General features: G+C 33.1%; 1 protein-coding gene across 1 annotated transcript in view; it reads right to left on the reverse strand.

Annotated features, from left to right (window-relative positions):
- Window positions 1-20,074, reverse strand: part of rin1b (Ras and Rab interactor 1b) — a 56,851-nt gene extending 36,777 nt beyond the window's left edge. Inside the window, exon 1 of the mRNA XM_073837531.1 lies at window positions 19,607-20,074. The gene's annotated coding sequence lies outside the window, so the exon portion shown is untranslated. The remainder of the gene's footprint in view (window positions 1-19,606) is intronic.
- Between the last annotated feature and the right edge of the window lie 2,289 nt (window positions 20,075-22,363).

Genomic DNA, 22,363 nt, shown 5'->3' on the forward strand with positions numbered 1-22,363 from the left:
AAAAAAAAAATAATAATTATTAGTCAGCATTTATCATTATTGTTGGTAAGTGTTGGAGTGGGCTAGCAATGCATTCTGAGGTAATCTTAATTTTTAAGTAGTAATACTTACATTTTTTGAGTGTCAAATCAACTGTCTTCTCCAAAGAAAGATCTTTGAGCAGCTGATCGACATCTCCTTTGTGTAGATATTGCAAACATGGAGGAAAACGTACTATGTAGGGTTGTGTTACTGATGCCATGAGGTGTTTATTCAACTATTGCTCTAATTTTTGTATTAGTATTACTGCATTTTTAATTGCATACAAGCTCAGGGAAAGACTAAGCATCTTTAACAAAGAACATTTATGACTGAAAACATAACTATAATGGGTTTGCGTATCATAGTACAAGATTATATACAGAAAAAAGGATTAAATATATTTGAATAAGCATAATATTCATAAAATCATAATGAATTCAAAAAACTAATTTGTTGTTTTTGTTATTTATAAGTTTCAGGGATGAAACTAGAGAGAAATTCAGCAAGAAAAAGAAACGAGTATTTAAGTTTCGCATGCGGTTTAAACAATTTTGCACATTGACATATTCAAGACAACAATTTGGGGTTTTCGTAATAATAAATAATATATTTAGGGATTAAACTGGATCATTTTAGCATTGTCAAAATATAAAAACTTAAATCAATCCAAATTTCATCAACATCAAAATATTTACAGATAGATGAATTAAATCCGTCGCTCATATCGGTTGTTGCGCTTGTTATAACGTCAATAGGTCACATGATAACGTCATTCATACTCAACGAGATTTGGCTGTTGAGTACGTACTCTTTTAGTGCTCGTTAAGTAAGTACTATTAGCATAATCCCACCTGCCCATTAAATACAAACACTCTGACCTGCCCACAAACACTTCCGCTAGATAATGTTTCCATCATGTCTACAAGACTCTGTTCTGCGCTGTGAAAGCAAGTTTGTTTTGTTTTCATTACCGAAAGATGAAGAATCAGTGGTTAAAATAATTTTTCCCACTATACCACAGCAATACAATTCAAACCTTTTGTTGTGTGGTTGTCATTTTACCCAGGACATGCTTCTCAAAAGCTTGGCTGTTATCTTCTTTGGCTTCGAATCTTTTTTATTTGGACTAACATGCGTATCCCAACCACAACCTGTAAGTACGATTAACCCCTTAAGCTCGTAATAGCGGTACCGGTATAGGAATTGCGTCATTGCGTGTTTTTTAAAAATATTATACGTGTTGGAGAACAAATATAGACACATGTGACCCTGGACCACAAAACCAGTCATAAGGTTAAATTTTACAAAACTGAGATATATACATCATATGAAAGCTCAATAAATAAGCTTTCTATTGATGTATGGTTTGTTAGGATAGGACGATATTTGGCCGAGATACATCTATTTGAAAATCTGGAATCTGAGGGTGCAAAAAAATCAAAATACTGAGAAAATCACCTTTAAAGTTGTCCAAATTAGGTTCTTAACAATGCATATTACTAATCAAAAATTACATTTTGATACATTTACAGTAGGAATTTTACAAAAAATCTTCATGGAACATGATCTTTACTTAATTTCCTAATGATTTTTGGCATAAATGAAAAATCAATAATTTTGACCCATGCAATGTATTTTTGGCTATTGCTACAAATATACCCCAGCGACTTAAGACTGGTTTTGTGCTCCAGGGTCACATATATCAAATGAAAGCTCTCGTTCCACCAAATTTGATTATGCAAATGTGATTTATTTAATCGATCTAAAACATTACAGAGAATTATGGTCAAAAGACCGAAAATGGAAATAACTGTAAACAAATAAACATTTATGTGACATTCCTGCCTCGATTACTACTTCAGTGTGCTAAAAGTGGCCACAAACTTTATAACTTTATATGTTACAAAGAAAATATTTTTTTCCCTGTTACCTGGCACCAAGTGAAATCAAAAGAAACTTTCTGCAGGATGATGGGCCAAACAGATCTTTAAAAACAGACTTTCATATAAAAACTTAGTAAAAAAAAAAAAAAAAGAAATCAGAATAAATTTTTTTTTGTGTGTTTGTCATAAAATTACGAAAAATACAATAAAAAATATACATTATTCCACCCTTGTGTTAAAATTTAGGATATTTTCTGTGAAATGAGACCATTTTTATCAAGTTACTCCAATGTATGTGAGTAGGGCACTGTTTTAAAATCAGGTAAACCACAATATTACTGTCTTACTGAAATTGTTCTGATAATTCACTGTGAACACATAATTTCCTAAGAATGTGTCGATTAATGTAGACTGTTGTTGTTCTAATTACTTTGTTTGATAATAAAGAATGTAACTTAGACATATTTTGGATTACAAACAAGTGTTGTTTCATCACTTAGTCACGTTAGCACTCGGCTAACGTATCCACCGTTATTGTTTACTAGGGCTGTAACGATTCCTCGATTCTATTCGAGTATTTACATGTGTGTAAGTTACTTAGTAGGCAAAAAGCAGTAGGCGAGTTAATAAGTATGTTTGAATCTTCAGTATTCATAAAAGAGTAGGCGAGAATATTCAACAAATTACAGTGTTTGCAGCATTTCTGTCGTAAAGAAATGGCCAAATATTAAAGATTAAGTGGACATTTGAATTAAATGTTTGTTGAGTCAATATTAAACAAGGATTAAACAAATATTAAAGATTAAAAAACAGGCATTTGTTATAATGCATAATGTACATTAGCTTTACTGTTTATAATACATTATGTATTTGAAGTTTTGTTCAATAAAACCATATGACTACTTGCTTTTGATACATTATTTGAACTAATTATTATTGCCTCATTGCTATTATATATGTACTTCAGTCATTTTTTTGTATTATAACAAAAAAAATCATTATAATTATCCGATTACTCGATTAATCGTCAGAATAATTGACAGATTACTCGATTGCCAAAATAATCGATAGTGACAGCCTTAGTGTTTACAGTTTAGCAGCTCAACTTTAGCTGGGCACGATTCGCTTGCATAATTGTTAAACAAAATGCCATTATATTAGGAACGGATTGGAGAACTATATTATTGTTTCATGTAAAGGTGCATCAGGGTTGTCAGGTTTTTATAACAAAACCCGCCCAACTGGTACTCAAAACTAGCCCAGTTACATTTCAAGGTGGGTCCTCTGTTAAAAATCATGTTCCAGGGCTGTAAAATATTTTTGTTGGGGTTCTCCTGGTAAATTTGCATTCCAAGGACTAAATATGTGACCCTGGACCACAAAACCAGTCATAAGGTTAAATTTGACAAAACTGAGATGTATACATCATATGGAAGCTCAATAAATAAGCTTTCTTTTGATGTATGGTTTGTTAGGATAGGACAATATTTGGCCGAGATACAACTATTTGAATATCTGGAATCTGAGGGTGCAAAAAAATCTAAATACTGAGAAAATCACCTTTAAAGTTGTCCAAATTAAATTCTTAACAATGCATTTTACTAATCAAAAATTACATTTTGATATATTTACAGTAGGAATTTTACAAAAAATCTTCATGGAACATGATCTTTACTTAATTTCCTAATGATTTTTGGCATAAAAGAAAAATCAAAAATTTTGAACCATGCAATGTATTTTTGGCTATTGCTACAAATATACCCCAGCGACTTAAGACTGGTTTTGTGGTCCAAGGTCACATATGATGTTATTGAGGTTGATTCAACCCATGGAATTGGCAACCTAGATGGTAGCAAATCTGTGCAAATCACAACAGACTTGGCCAGCTGACCAATCAGAGCAGAGTAGGCTTATGAAAGGGAGGGGTTTACAGAAATTATGCGCAAAGCTGGTCCGAACGAACAGTTTCAAAATCATTGACAAATGACTATGTATAAATGTACATTCTGAGAAAATTACAATGTTTTCTGACCTTAGATGCATTTAAACTAGAGATGCACCGATTGATCGGCTAGTGATCGGAATCGGACGATTTTTCGCATGATCGGCCCTGATCGGTGACCGGCCGGTCAATTTCTCCTCTTGCCGATTCCTAGCCAATCCCTTTATTGCCAGCGGCACATGCAATTACGTCACAGCCACGCGTGCGCACTCACAGTCGCGTGGAAACATGTCTTTGGTGTGAGTGAAGATGCGCCCCCGCTCTGCATATTTTGCATGTCTCTGTTAGTTAACACACCTGATTCAGATAACCCTCTCCTTAGAAGTAAGCTCCGTGAATGAACTGTGTTCCGATTGACATGGTCCCTGCCCAGTGTTCATTGCTCCCTACTCCCTGAGCAGGGGATATCCGTTGACGTTTACTACACTTTCATTCATTCACATATTTGCGCTGCGCCTCCGCATATAGCCTCTTCACACACTAATAATAGTTCGAAGCGAGCGCATATGTTCCATTTGAAGGTAATTAAAGCGTGCGCGATGTGAATTTAATTTGTATTTATTTACAGATGCATTTATGGTCACACTTCTTTAGTAAGTTTCATCTGTGTGTGAAGACGCTGTATGCGGTGGCGTAGCGCAAATATTTGAATGAATGTTACCAGGTGTAGTACCACTGGATTAACTGGTGACAAGGTAGAAATGCTTCTCTTTATCAAGGAAAATTTGCCATTAATGCTCAAGTAATAGCATTTAGTACTAGCATTGGTATTTCTGTTTGAAGACACAGTGCACTTTTTGTTATTAAAGTTATTGTTGTGAGATGATCCTGTAATTAATGTTTTTAAAAAAATCCATATAAAATTCATTGAAGAAAAGTAGATTTTTGTATGCCTGCTTTGTTACTTATATTTTATTTCTAATGTTTTCAAGGCTCAGAGCACTTTATTTTGTTAAAGTTGCTTTTATATGAGAAGATGCTGTAATGTTTATACATTTCTTTTATTATAAAATAAATAAAAAAAAAACATTGAGGAAAAGATTTTTGCTAGCATAACTATACTATGTTAGTTACAGGAAGTAATTTTATTCCTTTTTCAAAGGCACAAAGCACTTTATTTTGTTGTTAAAGTTATTTTGTTGTAAGAAGATCCTGTAATGTTTAAAAATGTATTTTATTATAAAATAAATTTAATTAAAGAAAATGTTTCTGTATAGGCCTATGCTTTCATTAAATCGGAATCGGCAGGTCACACTTACTGAAAAATTGGAATCGGAATCGGCCAAGAAAATTGCAATCGGTGCATCTCTAATTTAAACCTGTTGTAGGAGACTCCAGCACAATATCTGGACACTTTAAACAATCATTTGACCTGCTCTTTAAATATTGTTAAAGATTGTTGATTTACTAAAAACCAGTAGCTGTTATTAATGGAATAGATCAACCAAAAATGAATATTTCCTGAAATTATACTCACACTCCGGCAGTCCACGATGTATATGAGTTTGTGTCTTCATAGGAACAGATTTGGAGAAATGTATCATCACTTATTCACCAATGGATATTCTGTAGTGAATGGGTGCCGTCAAAATCAGAGTCCAAACAGCTGATAAAAACATCACAATAAACCACAAGTAATCCACACCACTCCAGTCCATCACTTAACATCTTGAGAAGTGAAAAGCTGTGTGTTTGTTAGAAACCAATCCATTATTTAGACATTTTTAGGATTAAACTGTCACTTGCAGATAAAATACAAGTTATATAATCCAAAACACGGCTTTCACCAGTTACCTGGTACGAATTAGGAGAGAAATACGCGCTAAAACAGCTTTAAACAAATAGGTGTGTGGATTTTGATGTGGGAGGACAACAAAAGTTGGGCTTTTTCACTGGAGGAAGCGTTATTATGGATTACAGACTTGTATTTTAACCATAAGTGGAAAAAAAACACCTAATTATGGATTTGTTTCTAACAAATATGCAGCTTTTGGCTTTACAAGATATTAACTGATGGGTTGGAGTGGTGTGGATTACTTGTGGATTTTTGTGATGTGTTTATCAGCAGTTTGGATTCTTATTCTGATGGCACCCATTCACTGCAAAGGATCCACTGGTGAGCAAGTGATGCTACATTCTCCAAATCTGTTCCCATGAGGAAACAAACTCATCTACAGGGTCAGTAAAAACAGAATCTCTTTAAAGAAGTTTGACTGGTAATAAGATTTGAAAGTTACCGCAAAATGGAAAATTCTGAGAACAGCTCAAAATGAGTTTTTGCAATCCAAGGAAATGTAATACATTCTTGAAATTAAGTCTCAAATAGTTTTCGAGGCCACTAGGAAAACATGAAATGAGCGAGCCGTGGAGCAGGTGGTCACTGCGGCTGCTCTGCGTAAATGAAGAACTAAACTTCAGTGACATGAGGACGGTCTGTCAGACAGACTGCTGCACTTCTGCAAGACAGCTCTCAACATTTCCAGTAACAAGCTCAGAGATGGAGAGAGAGAGAGGATGAGGACTTGGAGAGACACGTCGAGATGGTTTCATGAAGCAGAAGCGTGTGGGAGACCAAACACGAGTCGCAGCAAAAGCCTGTTGAGAAACATCTCCAGGGACAGGAGCGCGAGAGAGAGATTGGAGGAAGTGAGGAGAGACGGAGAGGGAGAGAGAGAGACAGGAAGCCCTGCAGAGGAGGAGAGCGCTGCATCTTCAGCTGGAAAATGAGCAGCAGCAGCAGCTGTCAGAATAATGGAGCTCAGACGCAGAAAGTTTTAGATGAGATCCGTGCGCCTGTGATGGCGGCGGGGCAGATTTTGAGAAGGAAATGTGGAGCATACAGAACACAGACGTCACACCGAATCACTCCACAATCTGATCTGAAGCCTGAAAAGTGTAGTCCGTAAAAACAATGCGCATTCTGTAAAAAGCTTTACAAATTATTTTTTCAACACAAACTTATGCGTGTAGAGTATGTATCTTACATTAATAAATACATTTCACATAAAAGACATTTCACATACAGTCCACAAGAGAAAATAATAGTTGAATTTATAAAAATGACCCTGTTCAAAAGTTTACATACACTTGATTCTTAAAGGAACACTCCACTTTTTTTGGAAATAGGCTCATTCTCCAACTCCCCCCGAGTTAATAAGTTGATTTTTACCGTTTTGAAATCCATTCAGCCGTTCTTCTGTTCTGGCGAAATCACTTTTAGCATAGCTTAGCATAGATCATTGAATCCTATTAGACCACCAGCAGCGCATTCAAACATGACCAACGAGTTTCGATATTTGTCCTATTTAAAACTTGATTCTTCTGTAGTTATATCATGTACTAAGACCAAAGGAAATGCAAAGCTGTGATTTTGTAGGCCGATAAGATTAGGAACTACACTCCCATTCCGGCGTAATAGTCAAGGAAGTTTGAGTTAATTTTGACTTGAGGTTAATTAAAATCATACACATATTGCTTAGTCAAAAAATAATTATTTATTATTAATTTTAGCATTTATATATATTTGTATTATAAAATTAATTTAGTAAGTGTTCTCTCTCTCGCTCTCTCTCTCTCTATGTATATAAACATTTTATTCATTAATCTTATAATTATAATATAATAAATATTATGCAATTTTATAATACAAATTTATATATATATATATATTACAGACTCACATAAAAAAATTATACATGTAAGTAATGACAACTTATACATTTACATTTCTTTAACTCATCAAAATAAGTTTAGCAATTTCAACCTTTTTGAAATATATTTTTAAGCTGGTTTAGTATTATTTAAGTTAAAATTTCTTACAACTAAGCTGATTAAACTTAAACGGTTTTTAAGTTGAAATAGGTCCAACTTTTCTTTCTAATTTTCTAAAATGAAGGAAAAATTCATTAATTGAATCTGAATTTGGTTCATTTGTTCTTTTGCATGGTTCAACCCAAAAAAAAGAAAATTGGCATAATTTACTCATCCTCATGTCATTCCGCTTGACTTCATTTCTTCTAAATGAAATGTTTTACAATATTAAAAATGTTTTTTTGTTTTAAATCAGTGTTTTTTATCCATACAATTAAAGTCAATAGTGTCCAAAAAGCAAACTCTCTCTTCAATATAATTCACCTCACCTCAAGTAAACTCAGTTAAACTCATCTCATTCAGTTCAATTCAGCTGTTACAGACTACTATTAAGCGTTAAAATCTGTCAATGTTTGCATGTCATTTGACTGAAATGTATCTGAATGTGAGTGTCATTATTAGCGCAGCGATGCTGTCATACTCTATTTAAGCGGCTGATGAATGATGACACACCGCAGCCGTGGCGGATTGAGCTTGTGTCTAAAACAGGCCTAAAGTGACGGATAAGATGAGGTGGGATGTGTGAAATCGGGGGTCCTAATGCCAGCTGCCCACTGAGGAGCCCGTATATAAAGCTGGCCTTCAGGAAACAGGATGACGGAAGTCACAGAAGAGATACATAGTTTACAGTCAGACACACGCAAACAAACATGACACGCAGATGAAGGGCTATTAAAATGACCAGGATTATGGCGAAGACAGAAACACTATTTATATTAAGTAAGGCATCATTTCACAATATCTTACTAAACAGAAACATAAATTCCTACTACTACTAATAATTAATATTAATATATATTTTTTTATTTAAGGTGAGACACTGCAGGTGAATAGGGTAATAAAAACAACTAATAGTTATGACCTTACTTACCCAGTTGATTGATTACATTAATAATTGCAAACGTTTTTTTGAATTACAAGTTTTCTAAAATGTTAGGTTTAAATATGCAAATGGAACATTATTTAATGAAATATGCGCTAATTTGCATACATTTCTAGTACAAAAATTTAAGCATTTGATGAAGTCAGTTTCAAAATTCTTGTTTAATTTTTTTTGTTGACATATGTGACCCTGGACCACAAAACCAGTCATAAGGTTAAATTTTACAAAACTGAGATGTATATAGAATATGAAAGCTCAGTAAATAAGCTTTCTATTGATGTATGGTTTGTTAGGATAGGACAATATTTGGCCGAGATACATCTATTTGAAAATCAGTGTTGTTTTTGACAACCATCTTAGATTTAGTCTTAGTCTTAGTCTTTTGGACTAAAATGCTTATTAGTTTTAGTCAAATTTTAGTCACTTCTATATGTGATAGTTTTAGTCCAATTTTAGTCGACGAAAAGTCAAAAAGGTTTTAGTCTAGTTTTAGTCAAAAAAGGGGAAAAAGTAGTCTTTTAACAAATCTCGTCATGTTTTAGTCATCAACGAGCCATTTTTATCTCGTCATCGTCTCGTTATTGTCATGAAAAAAAGTGGCGTCAACGAAATGATTTCGTCATCGTCATTGTTGACGAAAACAACACTGTTGAAAATCTGGAATCTGAGGGTGCAAAAATATCAAAATCCTGAGAAAATCACCTTTAAAGTTGTCCAAATTAGGTTCTTAACAATGCATATTATTAATCAAAAATTATGATTTTGATACATTTACTGTAGGAATTTTACATAAAATCTTCATGGAACATGATCTTTACTTAATTTCCTAATGATTTTTGGCATAAAAGAAAAATCAATAATTTTGACCCATACTATGTATTTTTGACTGTTGCTACAAACATACCCCAGCGACTTAAGACTGGTTTTGTGGTCCAGGGTCACATATTAGTGTCAAAAGTTTTTACAAATGGGGGGGTAAACGATGACGATTCTCGGGGCCCATGACTGAGAGAGGGCCCAGAGAAGCCCCCAATAAAATTGTGGTGCTAAAAAAAAAATTTGATAGTAAAAATTATTAACTTTAAATTATTCTATTTGAGGTTTCCTGGTGTCAAAAAATGTATTTGTTTAGGAAACACAAACGTCCGTGGGGCATCGTAATAATTTTAAGATCACAATAAATGTTGTTAGTAATGTAAATCAGTGATGCGCGAGTCAATGTATAAACAACTCGAACCCTACCGACGTTTTCAACTAACCCGCCCACAACTCGGACCGCAAAAAAAAAAAAAATAATAAAATAAATAAATATATATATATATATTGTACCCGACCCGCTTCCTGACCCGCATTTTTAATATTTGCGACTGACAGCAGCGATTATATGCGGCTATATGCGTTGGAGATGTGTTCACTGTCAAACATCATTCGGCATTAATTAGGTAATTTTGTCAAAAGCACTGTTCTTGATTACAAGAAAAATACAGATTGTTCTTGTTGTGATTTATTTTGTCTTTCCTTAATACAGATTTAAATAGTTTAGTTTTCGAAGTAGGCTACTCTAAATTATGTCAGTGATTCTCCGATGTTAAATATGATCAAGAATTATTTTATTTCGATCTACAGCAGTGTTGTTTTTGACAACCATCTTAGATTTAGTCTTAGTCTTTTGGACTAAAATGCTTATTAGTTTTAGTCAAATTTTAGTCACTTCTATATGTGATAGTTTTAGTCCAATTTTAGTCGACGAAAAGTCAAAAAGGTTTTAGTCTAGTTTTAGTCAAAAAAGGGGACAAAAGTAGTCTTTTAACAAATTAATGTAGGTTAGTAAGTATTTTGCTGTTGGGTAGTGTCACTTAAGTTCTGAAAATAGCAGATCTATAGTTCAACACAATGTGAGCTTCCGGATCGACTATTTTCACCGATAATTACAATAATGAAGGAATGTTTTAAAACATAAAAGACAAACAAGGATGGAATGCTAAAACGGCTTGCCATACTAGTATAGCAAAGAGTATTTAATGCTAAAACGGCTTTCCATAGCGTCAGATACTTTTTAAGTTTTAATTGGCATGCAGAATAAGCAGAAATGTCATGCATTTTAAACGTCTGAAGGACCACCCACTAACATTTTCGTCTATTCTCGTCTCGTCAACGAAAACTCACACACGTCTCGTCATGTTTTAGTCATCAACGAGCCATTTTTATCTCGTCATCGTCTCGTTATTGTCATGAAAAAAAGTGGCGTCAACGAAATAATTTCGTCATCGTCATCGTTGACGAAAACAACACTGATCTACAGTGTAATAAAAGTTAAGAAAAAGATTAGCCTATAGCCCTAAATATATATAGACTACAAGCTAATTCCTTTTTTCATAACTTTTAACTTATTCTAAAAATTATTAAGAATATTAAATCAACTTAATAGGCTAGGTTAACGAATTTTCTTATACAAACATAACGAATGCACTTCAAAACAAAGTTTTCATATGTAAATTCAGGAATCACGAATATGACAAAATAATATTATTTTATATATATTAATTGTATAGCTATAATAGTTGTATCAAATGAATAAGGAAATTATAGTGCCTTGAATTTATTAAGTAATGTTTAATTTAGTTTGTTTCGCTCTCTGGAAATACCGTTTTTACTTGGAATTCGTTTTTAATCCCTGGTTTTAAACAAGCATATACATGAGATAACTTATATATTATTGCTTGAATAAACGTTACAAATAGTGCTAGAAATTTTATAATTAAGGAAATTAAACAGACCTAGGCATTTGAAAAGACATAGTGAAATGTGTCTATTAATTCCAATAAGAAAGAGAAGCTATGGACATTTATTAGGAATACCATTTTCTTAACTATTAAGATGCTGCATGTGTTTATCCAGTAGTATAGACCCAGCTCCCAACCCAACTTTGAGAATAGATTAACGGCGATTTTTTTTTTTATTGCCCGATAAGAGTGTCACATTAACGCAGCACGTTAATGCAGATAACGGCCCACCACTATTTATAACACTATATTTTTTACCATTTTTTGGGAAATAAAATGTTGTATAAAATTAAGCAAATCTTATATGAACAAACCCATCTGTAAAAACCTTCAGGATATAGACAAGAATAAAAATGTAAAGTTTGGTGTATGTAAGTGCTACTGAAGTGGAGATTTATGGCTCAGTGTAGAAGAAAAAACTAATATTGAGAAAACGGCCTTTAAAAATATGTATTGTAATTTAAATCTATTGACACAAAGAGATAAAGAGCTATAAAAGAACAGTGTTTTTTGGATGTTTTCTTTCCACTAGTCTGAAAAAACACTTTATGAAAAACCAAAAAGCCCAAAATCTCAAACTTGATAGATGCATGAAAAAACGGTGTTTCTGCCTTCAGTGTCTCCATTTATATCGAAGATAACATATTTCACAATCTTGTTAAAAATAAATGAAAAATTATAACTAAGTATAATATACAATAATAATAATGATGATGATAATTATTATTATTTGTTATTTGCAACTTAACTTGAAGTACATCCCTCACATTTGACTGTTGATTATGTGTTTTTTTTTGGCATTCCCAACTCTTTCTCTCTCTTCGCAACAATCATAAAATCAAATAATGCCATACTAGAGTATCTCACAGCGATGGAAAGTTCTGCTGTGTGATGGAGTGAATGACTCATATACTCATATACTGTAAACACACATGGATGGCTGGTGAAGGGCTCTCCACATGCAGAAACACAGTTGGATGAAGCCAGATTGATATTGTCCTAAAGCTGGGAGCTGGTGATTGCAAGCTCATTCAGACGTGTGATCATTCTGCCACAGGTGCTCTCGGCACGTCTGAAAACATGATTTACATCCAGAGGAAGTTTAGAAACATTTCTGAAACCACATGAAAGCTTTTTTTTGTGAGGAACCGACCAAATTTCAATCAGTACTCACTGAAAATCTTCCCCTCCGCCAAATAGCCTTATGCATATCTTAATTTACAGGCTAAACAAGATGTGGATGAGTTTGGTTCTACATCAGAACTTGGAGAATTTTAGCATTACATCTCTTGCTCAGCAATGGATCCTCTGCAGTAAATGGGTGCCGTCAGAATGAGAGTCCAAACAGCTGATAAGAACTTAACAATAATCCACAAGGAAGTGGTATTATGAATTTTGGACTTGTATTTTAGTCTAAAGCAACTGATTAAAATGTCTTAATGATGGATTTGTTTCTTACAAACGCACAGCTTTTTATTCAGAAATCATCCAAAGATCAGCCTTTACCTGAAATAAAAAGCTTTTGTAACATTAAACACTACAGCATTCGTGAGCTTCTTGTGACACTGAAGACAGGAATAAATTACATTTTACAATATATTCAATTAGAAAACAGTTATTTTAAATAGTACAAATATTTCACAATTTTACTGTTTTTGCTGTATTTTAGATCAAATAAATGCAGGCTTGGTGAGCAGAAGAAACTTTTTTAAAAGCATTAAAAAACTTTTGACTGGTAATATTAAACTAAAATAAATGAAATAAATATGTAACAAAATAAATTTGTAAGTTGTATAAAGTTGTATGGAAGCATAGGTTTAGAAACACTTGAAAGTTTTTGTCTGAGAAACAAACTGAAACTTTAGCTAGTACTTGTTGAAAATCTTCCCCTCCACCAAATAGCCTTAAGAATATCCTAATTTACACGCCATCCAATATGTAGATAAGTTTGTTTCTTCATCAGAGCTTGAAAAAATGTAGCATTACATCACTTTCTCAGCAATGGATCCTCTGTAGTAAATGGGTGCCGTCAGAATGAGAGTCCAAATAGCTGATAAAAACTTAACAATAATCCACAAGGAAGTGGTTTTATGAATTATGGACTTAATCATGGATTTGTTTCTTACAAACACACAGCTTTTCATTTCTGAAATCATTCTAAAATGCTGATTTGCTGTTCAAGAAACATTTATTACAATTATCAATATTTAAAACAGTTGAGTACATTTTTTCTGAGGATTCTTTGATGAATAATAATTTATCTGAAATAAAAAGCCTTTGAACACTATACCATTCAAAAGCTTCTTTTTAGGGAAAGAAATTATAGAAATGAATACTTTTATTTCGCAAACATGCTTTAAATTGACCAAAAGTGATGATAAAGACATTTATAATGTTACAAAAGATTTCTATTTTTATCTGAACTATTCGTCAAAGAAACCTGAAAAAAATTCTACTCAGCTGTTTTCAACATAATAATAATAATAAATGTTTTTGAGCTGCAAATCAGAATATTAAAACGATTTCTGAAGGATCATGTGACTGGAGTAATGATACTAAAAATTCAGCTTTGAAATCACAGGAATAAATTCAATTTAACAAAAATCAGTTAGAAAACAGTTATTTCAAATAGTAAAAATACTTCACAATTTTACTGTATTTGCTGTACTTTAGATCAAATACTTTAGACTTCTTTAAAAAAAAAACATTAAAATATTACTGTTCAAAAACTTTTGACTGGTAATATTAAACTAAAATAAATGGAATAAATATGTAACAAAATGTATTTTTAAGTTGTATAAAGTTGCATGGAAGCACAGGTTTAGAAACATCTCTAAAAGCACTTGAAAGCTTTTGTGTGAGAAACTGAAACTGAAAATCTTCCCCTAAAAACATCCCAATAATTCACAAGGAAGTGTTATTATGGATTATCAAATTGTATTTGAACCAAAAGTAGTAGTTTAAAGTCAAAAGCATCTAAATGATGGGTTTGTTTCTTATAAACACACAGCTTTTGGCTTCACAAGACGTTAATTGATGGACTGGAGTGGTGTGGGTTACTTGTGGATTACAGGCCCGGTTCCAGAACTTAATCACTGAGGGTGCTTCCTAAATTAATGAGGGTGCTCTAAACTTATACCCACAGGCGACATTAGGGGGTAGGAGGGGGGATGACGCGATAAATACAAGACTCATTGTGTAGTTTAGAAAGCTTTATTGATTATTATAACGGAATTTTGTGAGATCTCTATAAATTCAGTGCTTTTAGTGAAGATAATAAAGGGACCGCGTATTGTAGCCTACACTTTCCAGACTACAGTCCATTCAGAATTTGTATGAAACTGTCTTTTTTCGGACACATACACGCTGCCATGTTTAGGGAATTACATCTGAATATTTATGCTGGATTCATTCTCGAAATAGCAGTGACTAACACAGTGATATCAAAGTAATGTACGGGGCAAAAATATATATGTGAAAGCAGCCTCAGGGATTTAATTCTGGAGCCGGTCTACCACTGATGTCGCACGTCCTGAGCCAGATTTTAAAATCAAAATACTTAAGTTTGGTATGTAATGGCAAATTGATTATAATTAGTTTCGTTTTATTTTTAATTAAGTTAATTTAGAAAAAACGTTTGGAGCATATTTGTTCGTAAATATAAGTTGTTGTTTTTTTATTGTATTTTTATTATTTTTAACGAACAGCGCCCAGCGGTAGACTGTCTGTTTGATCAGTTTGCCTACTCAAATCATCATGATTTGCCTAAAATCTATAGATATAAAATAGTTCAAGTATAAAACAATGTTAGTTTAAACGTTAAACCTATATAAATGTGTGGTATTAGGCGCATATCCAATAGTTTGTGCAGAGAGTGGAAGCTGAAGACGCAGGACATGGGCGCCAGTGCATTTTTTTCAGTGGAAGCAATTTAAAATGATCTGTCATTTTTGCTCACAAAGGTAAGAGTAATACATCATTCGGTACTGTAAAGGGTGTAGCGTACTTTTATTTGTGTGCACTTAACAAAACGTATAAAATAGTTTTACATTATGACTTAACGAAATAAAACAAATAGAAAACAAAAACTCTCTCATTATGTAATCCGTAAAGATAAATTTCTCTCTAAAGGCGCATCCAAAAAGGATTTTTGTTATGCTGACTCAGAATACACTAGTTTATTAATATATAATTTAAGTAAGCTTTACTCTTTCCGGCCCGGCACATTCAGTGTTATTTATTTATCTTTGTGGCAATTTTCAGCATATTGTGTGCTTGAGCGCGGATCTGTTCCAGCTGCGCTGCCGTCTGTAACGGTCTCGAAAGTGAAAGCAAAAGTGAAGTCTCCTGTTGTTTCCACCAGCGCGGCATTTTTTTCTTCACCATAATTTATGGATGTCTAAAATATTAAAATAAGGAGAAACCAAAAACAGATAAACCGGTGCCCGCCCGCCTCTGAACTTTGACGTGAAAATTGGCCTTGAAGCCCAGCAACTAGAGGTGTAAAAAAGTCGGCCAGTCGGCCGGGGCTGAAATGCAACGCTCTAATTGACTGCTTTGATGCGTTACAATATGGTAGGGCATTGTTAATGCTTACAGCCGAAAAATAAATCGTTTTTTTTAACGATTATGCACTGGATTGTTATCTAAATCTGCAATAAAATAACATTATTACAGCTTTAAGTGAGGGTGCTATTGATTTCGTTTGAGGGTGCTTAGCACCCTCAAGCACCCCCGTAGAACCGGGCCTGGTGGATTATTGTGATGTTGCTATCAGCTGTTTGGACTCTCATTCTGACGGCACCCATTCACATCCATTAAGGAGCAAGTGATGTATTGCTGCATTTCTCCAACTCTAATGAAGAAACGAACTCATCTACATCTTGGATGACCTGAAGGTGAGCACATTTTTGGATGAACTATTCCTTTAAATGATATCACTCCTTATGAATCCTGGCAGTCTGTGCTTGGCAATTTGTCATGTGAGGAGGAAATTGCATTTACCAGAAAAAAAGAGAGAAAGAAAGGCAAATGGTTTCAACTTCTTTTTAAAAACTAATAATGGTAAGGGCGTTACGCATTCATATCATTGACAAAACAGGATATGCATAGTGTCCACAATGAACGACATGACATGACAGCACAAATGACATCATTTCAATAGACTGATCATTATAGCACTGGAAAAACAAGAGTTTTATCCATCAGTCAATGTGCTGCGAACAAAGCCACTGCAAGTGTGAACAGACTGCTTGTATGTGTGTGTATATAAGTGTGTATGTGTGTGTGTGTTTCTCCCAGGAGGCTCACCACCACACTTTTCACACTGCCACCCCCGCAGCCAAAGATGCTCAGAGCCGCGGTGGATTTTCTGTATAACTACCACCAGGCAACAAACCTTTACTGTACATGCTAAAAAAAGGACGATTTCCAAAGCAAATGAACGCATACTTAAGACATTTTAGAGACTGCTCTTATCCAAACTCATTTAACAAGAAATCTGAATCATTGTAGAGATCGTCTATGAAAAACAAGCAGAGGGAACACACAGAATCCCTGTAGAGAAACTGAACTGACTATGTGCCACCTGTGTTAAACCAGCACATGGACTGTGAATGATCATGCTTAATATATCCTGACATGCTCTGAATTAAGATTCAATCATATTGGGATTTACATGGTTTGGATGTAATTACTGTTTGTTTATATACATTATGGCTTCAGATGGAAAACATATGCAAACTGTAGTTTCAGTAATCTGATCTTTCCATCTATCTTTTCTGAAAGTACTGTGGTGACCTGCACTGGTACAGTAATGTATTATAGTAATACCATGGTCCTCATTGGTGGACCATAGTTTCATACCAAAATTGCTTCAAAGTATAAAATAGCATTACCATGGAACGCATTATTTTAGCGGCAATACCACATGAAACTGATGCTACCTTTTACTAACACTATGATACTATACTGTACCATAGTACTAAATGATGGATATATTTATATATAGTACAATAGTAATTCAAAGAACAACATGGTGATACCATGGTACACATTCAAACATAAGTAATAGTAATACTTAAGTACTTTTATCTATCTATCTATTGAAAGAACTGATGCTACCTATTACTAACACTATGATACTATACTGTACCATAGTACTTAATGATGGCTATATTGTATACAATACTATAGTAGTGCAAAGAATAACATAGTACTACCATGGCACATTTAAACGAAAAGCATAGTAATAGTACTTTTCATAGTAATAGTACTTTTATCTATCTATCGAAAGAACTCTGGTGACACCTGCATTGGTACAGTAACGTATCACAGTAATACCATAATACTGATGGTACCTTAAGTTGCTTCAAAGTGTAAAAGAGTATTACCATGGTACACAATCAAAAAGTGAATGGTAATACTTTTATGTGGCAGTATCATGAGAAACTAATGCTATGATACTACTGCACAATAGTACTGAATGATGGCTATTTATATACAGTACCATAGTAATTCAAAGAATAACCATGGTATTTATATGGTAGTTTAAGTTGCTATCTATCAAAAGAACTCTGGTGACATCTGCATTGGTACAGTAACGTATCACAGCAATACCATGCTACTGAATGAATACCATAGATTTATACCATGGTATATATGGTACCTCAAGTTGCTTCAAAGTATAACATGGTATTACGAAGGTACACATCCAAAAAATGCATGCCAATACTTTTGAGTGGCATTACCATGTGAAACTGGTGGTACCTATCACTAATACTATGATACCTGTACCACAGTACTGAATGATGGCTATATTTATATACAGTACCATAGTAATTCAAAGAATACCATGGTACTACCATGGTACACATCCAAAAACAGCAAAAGTACCTAAGTACTTCTATCTAACTAGCTATGTATTTATTGCAAGAACTGTGACATCTTCACTGGTACAGTAACATATCACAGTAATACCATGGTCCTGAATGGAAACCATAGCTTCATACCATGGTATTTATATGGTACCTCAAGGTACTTCAAAGTATAGCATGGTATTACCATGGTGCATGTGTGGAAACGCATAGTAATACTTTTAACTACAGTACTTAAGTGGTTGTCATTTCTTAGCAATCTATCCACCTACTCCTACAAATTCTGTAGCAGATGGTATCAGATACAGTAGTAAAACCATGGTATTTTGATATATTTCATGGTACTGCAATGGTACACATCCAAAAAACATAGTACTATTTAAGTACTTTTATCTATCTATCTATCTATCTATCTATCTATCTGTCTATCTGTCTATCTATCTATCTATCTATCTGTCTATCTATCTATCTATCTGTCTATCTATCTATCTATCTGTCTATCTATCTATCTATCTATCTATCTATCTATCTGTCTGTCTATCTATCTATCTATCTATCTATCTATCTATCTGTCTGTCTATCTATCTATCTATCTATCTATCTATCTATCTATCTATCTATCTATCTATCTATCTATCTGTCTGTCTGTCTATCTGTCTGTCTGTCAAAATGACTGTGGTGACACCTGCGCTGGTACAGCAACATATCACAGAAATATCATGGTACTGAATGAATACCATGGCTTTATACTGTACCATGGTATTTATATGGTATCTTAAGTTGCTTTAAAGTATAAGTTAACATGGTATTACCACGGTACATGTGCAAAAAAGCTTGGTAATACTTTTAACTACTAAAGTGCTTGTCGCTTCTTAGCAATCTATCCACCTATTTCTAAAAATACTGAGGTAGCATCATGTGACCCTAATGGTAACAGATACCATGGTAATACCATGGTACTCTGATATATAATGGCACAGAATTTCATGGTACTACCATGGTATACATCCAAAAAAAAAAAAAAAAAAAAAAAAAAAAATTGGTAAGACCTAAGTACTTTTTGTTAGCCTTTTTATGCACCCATCCATCTATCCTGAGTACTGTGGTAATACCATGGTATTTAACGATGACCAACATGGTACTCCAAAGAATACATGCATAAGACGATAGATATTTAAAATAATAGCCTTTAAAAATAAGAACACGCCCAAAATCATGGTGCAACCATATACTTTGTAATTAGTGTAAGATAATGAGAGGAAAGACTGTAGATGATTAAGTAACTTTACCTTCTCCGTTAATAGTTCTTCACCTTTGCGTCCATCATCAGGTTGATGAATTTAAGCGCGCTTTCGGCTGAGCATCATTTGATCCGTTCGGCGGCACCGGTGTGTTTGATCTGATGAGGTGATCCTCGTTCATGTGATATGATGAGTTTGATATCATTAAACGATCCTCCGTGTTCATCACATTCTGATTCACGCGCACTGGAGCTCCGCGCGCAACTTTCCCCACGCGACACAAACTCTTGTGTCACTGCGTGCGCACATACAGATTTCTTCAAGTCATAACTAAAATGTCAACATAAGGGTAGTTTGTACTGAAATATAAAATGAAAGAGAATAAAAATAATGTCTCAGATCAAGTCGTTTGCCATGGTCAATCTTTATCGCGGTCAGCGAATAGTCGACTACAACAACATTACCTGAATATTATATATAAAAGAAAGGAACAACCGAATTCGCACTGAACACTGAAACATGTTACTTAGCCCATAAATGAGAGAGAAATCACGAGTAGAAGTGTTGAAGACACAGCCCACATGAAGCGCGCGCTGGAACAGCTCCTGCGTTTCACGTGATTTCCGCTGGATGTCGCTAGAGGAGAGAGAGAGAGAGAAAGCGCGCCAAAGATATTAAAAGATGGAGACGACAGATGACAGACGGTTAACAATATAAAATGCTTAAAAAGATTAATACAATATGCAAACCCCACTCGGATTACCTCAGGAACACGTTATCATATCCTTACGGACACTTTGACATCCATCGATCCCAAATGTAAGGTAACTCAAATCCCTGAAACTCAGTAGGCTAGTTCTTGGTGGGTCACGGTTTTGCCGTTATTGTTTATACAATAACTGTTCCATTAATTAGACACAAAAGGAAATTTGTGCTAATCTTCTGTGGACAGTTAAAGGTATGGTTCAGCTTGTAGTCACATAAATTTACTACTTTCTTCTACCACAGACCCCCAGATAGGTTCATCCTTGTCTGAGGGACTCCTACCTAAAGTTTAATATATCAGCTGTAGATTATACGTATTATACATATAGCCTACAAAATATAACTTGTAAAATTATTGTTTTTCTTATACTCACTACAGTAGCCCTACTAAGTGATATGCATTATTTAGTAATTAATTAATCTAATATTTATTATTGTTAAAAAATAAAATAAAATCTTAAGTACAATAAATGAAAAAAAATTGAAAATAAAAAACTGTGATAAATTTAATTGATTTATTCTAATATTGTAATTTTAATCAATTCAAGTTATTATTTTGTATTTATTAATTTATTTTAATCTAATATTTAATTATTTAAATAAAAAATGTATTATTTATTTAATGTTTGTATTATGTATTTATTTTAATATATTTTTATTTGTTATAATTTATTTGTTATTTTAATTTTACTTTACTTACTTTACTTTATATTTATTCCTTTTTATACTGGACCCCATCTAGCACTTCCTTGTGACCCCCCAGGGGTCCCCAGGTCCCAATTTTAAAACTCCTTTAATTATTTGTTATTATTTAACTCATTTAATATAAAAAAAACCTTTAAGTAAAATAAAGAAATGACAAATTTTGTAAAGAAAAAAATAATCAAATTTATTTATTGTAATATTCATTGTAATTTTAATCAATTTGAGTTTTTAATTTATTAATTTAATCGAATATTTCATAATTTATTTTAATCTTTTTTACTATATAATGTTTTATTATGCATTTATTTTAATGTATTTTTATTTGTATTAATATTTTTAATTTTACTTTAATTGCACTTTCTTGTGGCTCCTGGGGGTCCCCAGGTCCCAATTTTAAAACTCCATTAACAATTAATTTTTATTTATTTATTTTAATTAAAAATAAACTTACGTAAAATAAATAAATGAAAAATTTGTACAAAACATGTAATAAATATTGTTATTTATTCTAATCAATGTATTATAATTTTAATCAATTTTAGTTATTTTGTATTAAATATTTTATTTAAATCTAATATTTAATTTATTTTAACATAATTTTTTATTATTTATTCAAACGTTTTTATTATGTATTTATTTTAATATTTTTTATTTATTATAATCTTTATTTTATTTTAATTTTACTTTCATATTTCTTTCATTTTTCTTATTATTTAGTATTTATGAATTTATTTTAATTGAATATTTCATAATTTATTATTATTAATCAAATTTTGTATAATTTATTTAATGTTTTTATTAAGTATTTATTATAATTTTTTAAATTTATTATAAAATATATATTTTTATTTTACTTTCATATTTATTAATATTTACACTGTTTTTTTTTTCTAGTACTTTGGGTCCCTCTTTGGGGTCCTTGGGTCACAATATTAAAACCCGTTTTTAATGGTAAATTTTATTCTTTTAAGAGCTTGATAACCCAAAGTCATTACTTGTTGAATGGAAAAGAGCAGTTTGGTGTTCCTACATAAAAGACCATATCAAATCCAAGATCATATCAAAAGTCATATGAAACATAAAAGGGAGTGAGATGACAGAACTGTTCCTTTAAAGAGAAGAAATGTCACCCTCACATGCTTAGCAAACATACTGGGAACAAATCATCCAACCATTAAACTTTTCTCCATCTTAAGTGTCCGTTCTCTCCTCCCCTTTTCAAAGAAATCTCTGCTTCAGCAGCAAAAGGTTAAAAAAAAGTAACACGCCACAATCTCCACGCTCTCCACTGCTCTTATCCTCAGCCATAATTAGTGCAGAGAGCTGACTGCTGCA

The sequence above is a fragment of the Garra rufa genome, chromosome 3, assembly GCF_049309525.1.
Source record: "Garra rufa chromosome 3, GarRuf1.0, whole genome shotgun sequence".
Classification (NCBI taxonomy): Eukaryota; Metazoa; Chordata; class Actinopteri; order Cypriniformes; family Cyprinidae; genus Garra; species Garra rufa.